This window comes from Bufo bufo, chromosome 1 (genome assembly GCF_905171765.1).
Source record: "Bufo bufo chromosome 1, aBufBuf1.1, whole genome shotgun sequence".
Lineage (NCBI taxonomy): Eukaryota > Metazoa > Chordata > Amphibia > Anura > Bufonidae > Bufo > Bufo bufo.
In genome coordinates this window covers 680,993,613-681,005,124 of record NC_053389.1, presented here as the reverse complement: position 1 = coordinate 681,005,124, position 11,512 = coordinate 680,993,613, and the positions used below count along the sequence as shown (strand labels likewise).

General features: G+C 44.6%; 1 pseudogene; it reads right to left on the bottom strand.

Moving 5' to 3' along the window:
- Positions 1-8,479: 8,479 nt before the first annotated feature.
- LOC120986710 lies at positions 8,480-10,923 on the bottom strand (annotated as a pseudogene).
- Positions 10,924-11,512: the final 589 nt, after the last annotated feature.

The following is an 11,512-nucleotide window of genomic DNA, read 5'->3' as shown; positions in this document are numbered from 1 at the left end:
TGCAGAAGGCCTCGATGGTAAGGTGTGTCTTTTTGCTGATGACACAAAGATTTGTAACAGGGTTGATGTTCCTGGAGGGAAACACCAAATGGAAAAGGAATTAGGAAAACTAGAGGAATGGTCAAAAATCTGGCAACTAAAATTTAATGTTGATTTGTGCAAGATAATGCACCTGGGGCGTAAAAACCCAAGAGCAGAATATAAAATCAGTGATACAGTCCTAACCTCAGTATCTGAGGAAAGGGATTTAGGGGTCATTATTTCAGAAGACTTAAAGGTAGGCAGACAATGTAATAGAGCAGCATGAAATGCTATCAGAATGCTTGGGTGTATAGGGAGAGGAATTACCAGTAGAAAGAGGGAGGTGCTCATGCCGCTCTACAGAGCACTACCGAGACCTCATTTGGAGTATTGTGTGCAGTACTGGAGACCATATCTCCAGAAGGATAATTGATACTTTGGTGAGAGTTCAGAGAACAGCTACTAAACTAGTACATGGATTGCAGGATAAAACTTACCAGGAAAGGTTAGAGGACCTTAACATGTATAGCTTGGAAGAAAGATGAGACAGAGGGGATATGATACAAACTTTTAAATACATAAACTGAATCAACACGGTAAAAGAGGAGAGAATATTTAAAAGAAGAAAAACTGCTACAAAGGGACATAGTTTTAAATTAGAGGGGCAAAGGTTTAAAAGTAATATCAGGAAGTATTACTTTACTGAGAGAGTAGTGGATGCATGGAATAGCCTTCCTGCAGAAGTGGTAGCTGCAAATACAGTGAAGGAGTTTAAGCATGCATGGGATAGGCATAAGGTCATCCTTCATATAAGATAGGGCCAGGGGCTATTCATAGTATTCAGTATATTGGACTAGATGGGCCAAATGGTTCTTATCTGCCGACACATTCTATGTTTCTATGTTTCCATTTCCATGCTCTTCTTTCTCTTCAACAGTGGTTTTCTCAGATTTGGCAGGAGGTCCAGAGTCCTCTGCCTCTTCAGTGGCTTTTCCCACTTCGGCCGACTCTCCTTCAGCCTCTTCTTTGGGCTCTACATCTTCTGAGGATTTCTCCCACTCCAACTCATCGGCCTTAGCTTCTTTAGCCTTCATCTCTTTGGAGTCTCCATTCTCTTTGCTAGCCTTCTCATCCTTCTCTGACATGGCATCATATGCCTGCATTCTTAAAGGGATTCTGTCATCAGAAATGAGCCCTATAAGCTAAACATATGGCGATGTCCCTTGTAAAACACAGAATCCTAAAGTGAGTTTATCAAATGCCCTTGTGGCTCTATATTCCTAAAAAAGCGGTTTATATCACCTGTCAATCACTTAAAAATGTGTCCAAGGGGACATCTCATGGTGAAAGGTGCCCAGCGCCACCTTCTCAGCTGAAATCGCCGCCCTCCCTTTCATGCGATCCGCCTACCTCACGTCATCACTGCCTCTCTAACCACCGCTCGCTTCATCCAGATCCCGCGCGTGCGCACTAGGTATATCCTGATGCGCCCGTGCAGACTACTGGCAGCGGCCTCGTATAGCGAAGTGCGCATGCGCCAGCTGGCGCACTTCACTCGAACCTCCACTGACTGCCCATCCCAGCCATCCAACCTCCTACAGCCTGGTTCAAAGCTCGTGGGATCTGGATGAAGCGAGCGGTGGTTAGAGAGGCAGTGATGACGTGAGGTAGGCGGATCGCATGAAAGGGAGCGTGGCGATTTCAGCTTAGAAGGCGGCGCTGGGCACTAAACGACTTGGCTGCAGCTGGGCACCTTTCACCATGAGATGTCCCCTTGGACACATTTTTAAATGAATGACAGGTGATATAAACCGCTTTTTTAGGAATATAGAGCCACAGGGGCATTTGATAAACTCACTTTAGGATTCTGTGTTTTACAAGGGACTTCGCCATATGTTTAGCTTAGAGGGCTCATTTCTGATGACAGAATCCCTTTAATTCCTCCTTTTCTTTCTAATCAAGGTTTTAGGCACTGGGGATATTAGGGCCCTTATCAGACTCTTCATTTTCCTCTCCTGGCATCACCCAGGAGGGTCACCCAGGACATTGTTTTCCATTCGTGCAAGCTCCAGGAGAGCCCTCCCATAGTAATAGACAGCATCTGCATATTAGTCGTCCATCTCACTGTATTTCATCCCCAGAGGGCTGCTGACTTCCTGGAAGGCATTGATGGCGGAGGGATGTCTTTCATGACCAGGTCCCGGGTACTCACTGCCATGAGTCTCCTGCCCTGCGCATCCGTATCAGCCCTTTCCACTTGTTCAGCAGAAACTTCTTCCATCTTCAGACCCATTCTCAACAGGTCCTGGCTTGGACTTCATGGCCTCTTCTACCTGGCGCTTCAACTGGTTCATATGAACATTATTTTTTTCCTTCCCCCACAACAGCACCACAGAGAGATGGCTCCGCCTCCCAGGACAGGAAACCTGCAGCATAAAAAGTTGGAGCCTCTCTCCGACCTCAGTGAGGTTTTCTGTCCCTGGAGTGCGAGACCTGCAGTTTTCCTTTAGGTTCTGCCCATGGCCTGGAAGTCCCAGAGAGGCTGGAGGGTTATGCGGCACATACCTGCTGGGGGTCTGTCGCCCATAAGTTGGGCTGGCAGGACCCGAGGATCCAGTAGTACTCCGGGGCTGTTATGATGCTTTTACAGCAGGCGCGTGTGTACTCCTCAATGGGAGTGAGGGCGCGCTGGAGATTCCAGAAAAAAGGAAACAGCCCAAGGTGGGTGTTGTATTCCACCGCATGCGGCCGGGACCCACTGTGGATTTGGTCTTCCATACGCCGGTACGTGCGGACCAGAGGAGGAGGCATTGCGAGAACTTACTTCGCTTCCAGGGGAAGTGCGTTCCAAGCAACGCTCTTCTGGGTGTGGTCCGGATGTGCGTTCCACAGGTGCGGGGAGGAGTTAGAATCATTTAAAAGGAGCAGGATGCCGGAAACATTCTAGCTGCAGATACCGGTTGTGCTCCCTTCGTTCGTTCCTGTGCCTGTATGTGTGTGTGTGTGTATATATACACACACACACATACAGGCACAGGAACGAACGAAGGGAGTACAACCGGTATCTGCAGCTAGAATGTTTCCGGCATCCTGCTAAAGAATTATTAGGAACACCTGTTCTATTTCTCATTAATGCAATTATCTAGTCAACCAATCACATGGCAATGCATTTAGGGGTCCTGGTCAAGACAATCTCCTGAACTCCAAACTGAATGTCAGAATGGGAAAGAAAGGTGATTTAAGCAATTTTGAGCGTGGCATGGTTGTTGGTGCCAGACGGGCAGCTCTGAGTATTTCACAATCTGTTCAGTTACTGGGATTTTCACGCACAACCATTTCTAGGGTTTACAAAGAATGGTGTGAAAAGGGAAAAACATCCAGTATGCGGCAGTCCTGTGGGCGAAAATGCCTTGTGGATGCTAGAGGTCAGAGGAGAATGGGCCGACTGATTCAAGCTGATAGAAGAGCAACGTTGACTGAAATAACCATTCGTTCCAACCGAGGTATGCAGCAAAGCATTTGTGAAGCCACAACACGCACAACCTTGAGGCGGATGGGCTACAACAGCAGAAGACCCCACCGGGTACCACTCATCTCCACTACAAATAGGAAAAAGAGGCTACAATTTGCACAAGCTCACCAAAATTGGACTGTTGAAGACTGGAAAAATGTTGCCTGGTCTGATGAGTCTCGATTTCTGTTGAGACATTCAAATGGTAGAGTCCGAATTTGGCGTAAACAGAATGAGAACATGTATCCATCCTCTGATGGCTACTTCCAGCAGGATAATGCACCATGTCACAAAGCTCGAATCATTTCAAATTGGTTTCTTGAACATGACAATGAGTTCACTGTACTAAAATGGCCCCCACAGTCACCAGATCTCAACCCAATAGAGCATCTTTGGGATGTGGTGGAACGGGAGCTTCGTGCCCTGGATGTGCATCCCTCAAATCTCCATCAACTGCAAGATGCTATCCTATCAATATGGGCCAACATTTCTAAAGAATGCTATTAGCACCTTGTTGAATCAATGCCACGTAGAATTAAGGCAGTTCTGAAGGCAAAAGGGGGTCCAACACCGTATTAGTATGGTGTTCCTAATAATTCTTTAGGTGAGTGTGTGTGTGTGTATGTGTATATATATATATATATATATATATATATATATATATATTTCCTAACTGGCGGTTCTGCTGTCCTCCTCGTATATTAGACCCCTCCGGTGAGGAGTTCTATCCGGCCTCATAAAAGTTATACTGAGATACTTAGTTTTTCACCAGACGTCCTGGTTTTGAGAGATGGAGGAGAAAAAAAGATCAGATCCGGTGGAAGAAGAGAGTTTGAGGGCCTTAGGGGAAAAAGGCACAGATGTTTTCCTTTGCATAAAAGTCTGTCAGCCATTATTGACAGAGAATGGAAGAAACCAGATAAGAAGGCCTTCATTACCAAAGGATTTAAAAGAAAGTCTTTCTTTGAAGAATCATTTTCTTCTTGGGATAAAGCCCCAAAAATAGATGTGGCGATACCCAAGATTTCTAGACGGTCTTCCTTACCTTTTGTGGATATGGAATTCCTACAGGATCCTTTGGATCAAAAAATTGATGCTTGCCTTAGAAACTCTTGGGAGGTGGTGGCCTCCACTTTCAGACCTAATATTGCTGCCACGGTTACAGCCAGATCCATGGCCTTTTGGTTAGAAAGACTAGAATGTCAGATTAAAGAGAAATGTCCAAGAGAACAGATCCTAGCATCCTTGCCCACCTTCCAAAAAACGGTTGATTTCATCGCTGATGCTTCCGTAGATGCGGTTAGGGCTTCTTCCCTCTCCAATTCTGCCTGCCGAACTCTTTGGTTGAAGAATTGGAAAGGGGGGGACTTATCCTCTAAACAAAGATTGTGGACTATCCCTTGTCAGGGTCAGTTACTATTTGGTTCAGAACTAGACTCTCTTTTAGAGAAGGCAGCGGATAGAAAGAAGAGGTTTCCAGTGTTTTCTCAAGAATCCTCCTTTGCTCCCTTCGCCCCCTTTCGTACATCATCCAGATTTCAGAGTCGGAGGCAGTTGGATGATAAAGACCAGAATCCCATATCTAGAGTTACAAGAAGCAAAGGTTTCATGTTCGGGGGTTCTTCCTCCCAGCCAGGAAAACAATCTAAACAATAACGCCAGAAGCGTGGTGGGTGGAAGGTTGAAGTACTTCCTTCCTGCCTGGGAGAAGATGGCAGGAGATTGGGTAAAAAAACTTTTAAGAGAAGGACTAAAGCTGAAATTCCAGAAAAATCCACCTAAAAAATTTGTAACCACAAGAGGATCTCCAGAAATGGAGATGGAAGTAAAAAAAAATTGTTAAACAAACGGGTATTAGTTCCGGTTCCAGCGGCAGAACAAGGGAAAGGATTCTACTCAACCCTGTTTTTAGTTAAAAAAAAAAAAAAGCCGGACAATTCTTTTCGCACGATTATACATTTAAAACAACTGAACAAATTCCTACTATTCAGGAAATTCAAGATGGAGACGGTAAAATCAGCGGTTCATCTTCTGTTTCCCAGATGTTTTATGGCAGTCATAGACTTAAAAGATGCCTATCATCACATACCCATTCATCCAGCTCATCAACAATTCCTCAGGGTAGCGGTGAACATAGAGGGGGAGGTAAGTCACCTTCAATTTCAGGCTCTTCCATTCGGCCTCTCCATGGCACCAAGGATCTTTATGAAAGTGGTGGCAGATGTAGCTTCGTTTATCAGAAAACAGGACATCACATTTCTACCCTACCTCAACGATTTTCTAATCATAGCGGGATCTCAGAAGAGCTTAGGTTGGATCATAAACTTAGAAAAATCCAGAATGTTAACATAGATGCGACAATTATTCCTGGGTCTGCTGCTGGACTCAGTAGCTCAAAAAATCTTTCTGAATCAATGAAAGATTTTTCATATTCAGACAAAAATAAAGTGGGTTCGATCAGACCCAAAGTTGACAGTTCGGAAGGCAATGTCTATTCTAGGGTCACTGACTTCCTGTATCCCGGCTGTACAGTGGGCACATTTCCATACTCGACAGCTTCAAAGAGAGATCCTTCGATCACTAAAGAGGATTGGGGGATCTTTGGACACTAATATCCCTGTCCTGGTGGGAAGATTATACGAACCTAAGCCAGGGGATTCCTTGGTGTTACCCAGACCCTGTGGTGATAACCACGGATACCAGCCCTTGTAGATGGGGAGCCCATTTTTTGGATCAGGTCATTCAGGGTCAGTGGTCTCCAATGCAGAATGCTTTCTCATCAAACAGGAAGGAGCTGCTGGCAGTAAGATTAGCTCTAAAGACAGCATTACCCTTTACTTAGCAAAGGCATGCCAGAATAATGTCTGAAAATCACGCTCTCATGAGGGAAGCAGAGTTGTTGTTCCAAGAGATGGAAGAAAAGATTGCTCATCTCTCGGCCCTACACATAAAGGGACAAGAAAACCTCCAGACTGATTTTTTTAGCTGTCACAGGTTGAGGCAGGGGGAGTGGTCCCTGAACCCCATAATTTTCACAAAGATAGTGAGTCTCTGGGGCTGTCCTTCAATAGATCTATTTGCCACCAGAAAGAACAGGAAGGTAGAGGAATTTTGCTCTCTCAATCCGAGGGAGTTCCTGAACAGAGTGGATGCTTTTTCTCCAGAAATGGGACTATCCTCTAGGTTACACCTTTCCCCCTCTACAGCTGATCCCTCTTGTTCTCAAAAAAATCAGGAATGAGGGTGCAAGGATGATCATGATCGCCCCTTTTTGGCCAAGAAGGGAATGGTTTTCTCTCCTGAGATCCATGTCAATCTCGGATCAATGGATCCTCCCGGAGGATCATCCAGATGTGGGGAGGCTGCATCTCATGGCATGGAACTTGAGAGGTCATTCCTAATCAGCTGGGGGTTTTCTAAAGCCTTAACAGCTACCTTACTTAAAAGTAGGAAAGCGGTGACAAATTCTTTTTATGCTAGGATTTGGAAAAGATTCTTATCCTTTGCAGTAATAAAGGCAGATTAATGGCCCTGTGAAATTTCTATTGTACAAATTTTAGAGTTTCTCCAAAGGGGTTTATCTATGGTGTTGGCTAAGAGCACTCTTAAAGTGCAAGTTTCTGCCCTTTCTGCCCTCAGGGGTAAATATTTTGCTATGGACCCTTGGATAGTGAGATTTTTCAAGGTGGTAGATAGAATCGTCTTAGTGAAAAGTCCTAAATTTCCCCCATGGGATTTGAACCTAGTGTTGAATGCGTTAACTAGGGAACCCTTTGAGTCTTGTTCAGTAAAAATGCTTACCCTTAAACTAGTCCTGTTGGTAGCTCTAACATCTGCTAGAAGGGTTAGCGAGATTCAATCTATCTCTATCAACCCTCCCTTTATGTCGATTCTGGAGGATAGCGTAGTACTTAGGCCAGACCCAACATTTTTACCAACAGTTCAGTCAAGGTCTAATAGGCTCCAGGAGATAGTCCTTCCGTCCTTTTTTGCCGAGCCCAAAGATAATGAAGAGAGAGTTTTTCACTCTTTAGATGTGAGGAGAATTCTTATTCATTACCTAGAAGTAACCAAGGAGTGCAGTCCTCTGCTTTATTTGTTCTTTTTACAGGCGTCAATAAGGGTAAGACAGCCTCAAAAAGTTATATTGCCAGATGGATTAGAACGGTCATTTCTCTAGCATACTCCTTTTCAGGATGTTCTCCTCCTCCATCTCTGAAGGCTCATTCCACTAGGGCGGTCTCTACTTCTTGGGCGGAAAAGGCTAATGTATACATTGAGCAAATATGTAAGGCGGCTACGTGGTCCTCTCCCTCTACTTTTGTCACGGGTGATGTTGCAGATAGCTGGAACTTATGAATAAATGTCCTACTGGCTTGATCCCAAACTAAGGAGCATATAGGTGAGCCCTATAAAACCCTAAGAGCTCTCCCTGACTGCTATGCCCATGCAAGGGTCTCAATGGTAGACGATTGCATGCCCACGTACCGATGACTGTGTGACACCTGAAAACCCTATAATAGTGAGAGGACACGACCACCGGCTCCCTGCACTTACTACAGATGGAGTCAGGGTCACCTAGAATCAAGCCAGCAAGGAAACACAATACATTAAAAGACTTATCTGAGCAAACAGCAGCAGCAGCCCTAGAATCAAGCCAGCAAGGAAACACAATACATTAAAAGACTTATCTGAGCAAACAGCAGCAGCAGCCTCCAGCAGTGAACACTTCATCCAGGAAGTAGTATAAACCGCAAAGTGAGGCCGTATGGGAGGAAATATGAAGGGAGACGATTAGTCTAAATAGGTTACACCTGGGAGAAGGAAAGGAGATGACGAAGTGAAACCAAAACAAAGAAAGTCATGCAAGAGGTAGAGAAGGACATCTGCCAGACCTTCTCACAGAACTGGCGGTGACAACTTTCTACCGTCACTATAGGCTGCAGCTTAATTCTGTCTCTGATCTTCTGTTTGGAAAGAAGGTTTTGGAAGTGGTTTCCCACCCTTAAGGAAGGTGTTTTCTCTGTAATCTCTCTCTGTGGTGCTGTCCTGGGGGAAGGGAAAAATAATGATTACATTTACCAGTAATCGGATTTTCCAGACCCCACGACAGCACCCTTCCTTCCCCCCCCTCCCCCTATGATGATGGTGTCTGTGTGATTGCACGGGGAATAGCAAAAAAAAAAAAAAAAGAAGAGATGTATAAACTAACTCAGGTTGGAGTCCCTCTCATGCTCTGTAAACTCACTGAGGTGGGAGAGAGGCTCCACCTTCCTTTTTATGCTGCAGGTTTCCTGTCCTGGGAGGCGGAGCCATCTCTCTGTGGTGCTGTCGTGGGGTCTGGAAAATCCGATTACTGGTAAGTGTAATTATCATTTTCTCTACCTGGTCTTTAGGCTACATGCACACGTTCAGAATTCATGTGCGGAGCATCCACACTGAAATCCGCAGGTGTTCGCAGGCAAATCTGTGCGGTCAATCCGCATCAATTGGTACAGATTTGCATGCGGATTTGCGTGTGGTTTCGGTGCGGATTTTACTAAGTGAATGAAGAAAATCCGGTCAGGAAAAATAAAATAAATGGACATGCTGTGGATTTTAAAATCCGCACCGCAGGTCAAAATCCGCGCGGAAAAAATCTGCATCGTGTGCACTGAGAATTTCAAATTCTCATAAAATAAAATGTACATGACCTACAGTGTGGATTTTCCGCGCGGAAATTCCGCACGCAATCCTGATCGTGTGCATTTAGCCTTATACTCTTCAGCATTGCACCTTTCATCCTCCAGTTGCATTAGCACGTCCTTCAGCTTTTTCTCTGAGCGACAGACTTGTTAACTTGCAGCCTGTCTTTCTTTTGGTTCAGTATGAAATTATTCCTCCAGTTGTGCGACCTTTGCTTCCAAGGCCGTGATGGATGCTTTGAATTTGGTTTCAATACAGTCTCCTAATTCTTGCAATTTAGTTTTTAACTCCTTGTTTTGTTGCTCCAATTGCTGACTGGCATTCTCATTCTTCTGAGCATTACTATGTTCTGCCTTCAGATCAGCATTCATCTGGTCAATCTGGAGAGTAGCCTTTCTAAGTCTGTCTTTGGCCCGTTCAGTATAACCCTGTTGGGCTTGCCTCTTGGCCCGCTCTGCCGTAGCAAGCTCCTCCTGCATATGGATCATCTCCGCCTCCAGACTTTTAAGTTTCTTTTTATCTTCTTTAGACTGACTTAAAATATCATCCCTGGACGCTCTAATGACTTCCAACTCTCTCTGGTAATCCTTCATTTGCGCCCGCACTTTACGCAGTTGTTTGATGGCTTCTTCTCTATTTTTGTTTGCAGAGTCAATTTGTCCCCCCTAAGTCTTTTATATCTATGTCGAGCTTGTTTCTGGCTGCTACAGCCAATGAACGTTGCTTCCTTTCATCTTCAAGCTCTGCTTCCATTTCTTTTGCTTGTCTAACAAGTTGTTTCTTCTTGTCTTCACTCTGCTCCTCACGTTTGCAGCTGTCCTGATATGCCAGGCCCCGCTGGTATTGAGTATCTGCCAGCAGTCCGTCATGCCCATCTACATGCTCCTTCGGGATGTTCAGACCTGCCAGGAAGTCTTCTGCTGCCTGGGTATAGTTCTCAGACACTATGCTGACTTCTCCCCACTTAATCAGGTTCATATCCTGAACCTGCTCAGGCTCTCTTTCATGCGCCTGGTTCACGTTGTATGTCACAACACCTTTATCAACACTACACCTGAGCTCGCTAATCCTAAAACACTGTGGCGACAGCTTATCTGCACCTGATACGTGTGGTACACCCTTTAACACTGCCACACTTTCCTGCACATTTCCCACAGTCGGTTCCCTCAACTGTGTGCTACCAACATTATCAATCAGCATAGTCAAATCACATAAATTTTTACCAGCAGGGGGATCTTCTTCCCCGATCACAGCCTGCAAAGGAAAAGGGGTGTCATCATTATCATCACAATTACATATTTCACATAGCTTCACATTTTCATTAGGCCTTTTCATTAGGCCTTTTCCACAGATTGGAGCTAGGTGCTTGAAAATTTGATCATCTACAAATCTTAGTGACATAACTGCTTGGCACCCTGCGATTGCATTTGTGGGATGCCGATTGAAGGACATAGGGAGCTCCCCTCCTCTGCCTAACTGCTCAGATGCCACGGTTGCTATTGACCGCAGCCTCTGAGTGGTTAAACTGCCTGGATCTGAGTTATTTATGATTCTGGTAGTGAGAGCAGGGTGCAATCTGTGTAACGCAGCTGGCACCTGCAAGTGATGATGTAGGCCTTGCTCTTGAGTCCACTCAATCATGACAATTACTGAAATGGCAGAACAGCTAAGACACAGATTATTATTTTCTATCTACTTACCGCCATTCCCTCGCAGTCATCCTGCAAAGGGTCTATGCACCTTATGCTGATTCATACCAAGTACTCCAAAGCGTTATAATATAGTAAAGAGGGCTCCTGAGTGTGTTTATACTGTGTATTACAGTACGACAGCGTGGATTTGATTTTATAAAACGTCATCCACACATGCTGTAGTAAAAAAATCCGAATGCACTCTGCATCTTTTTTAAAAGGGTTTTTAACTCTCTTAGGACCATAAGATTACCGTCATCAATATAAAAATTATTATATTTTTTCCCCTTTAAGAATGTATTTGAACAATAAATAAAGCTAGATCCATTTGTTGATAAGAACTAATATTTTGACTCAAACCAAAAAAAAAATATAGTATTTTAAGTTCTTAATCAGATGATACAGGCAATTAAAAACATGAGACAAATACGTCCTTTGGTCAGTCCTCAAAGGGTTAAGGACTACTTAAGATTTCAGCTATCCCCGTAGCATGTATGACCTATTGAAAGATTCATACTTGCCTGATCACTGCTGCTCCAGTCTTCTGCCCTGGAGCCTGATTGGTTATCATCTTGTCCCTAGCTTGTTTGCTTTCGGCTGGGTA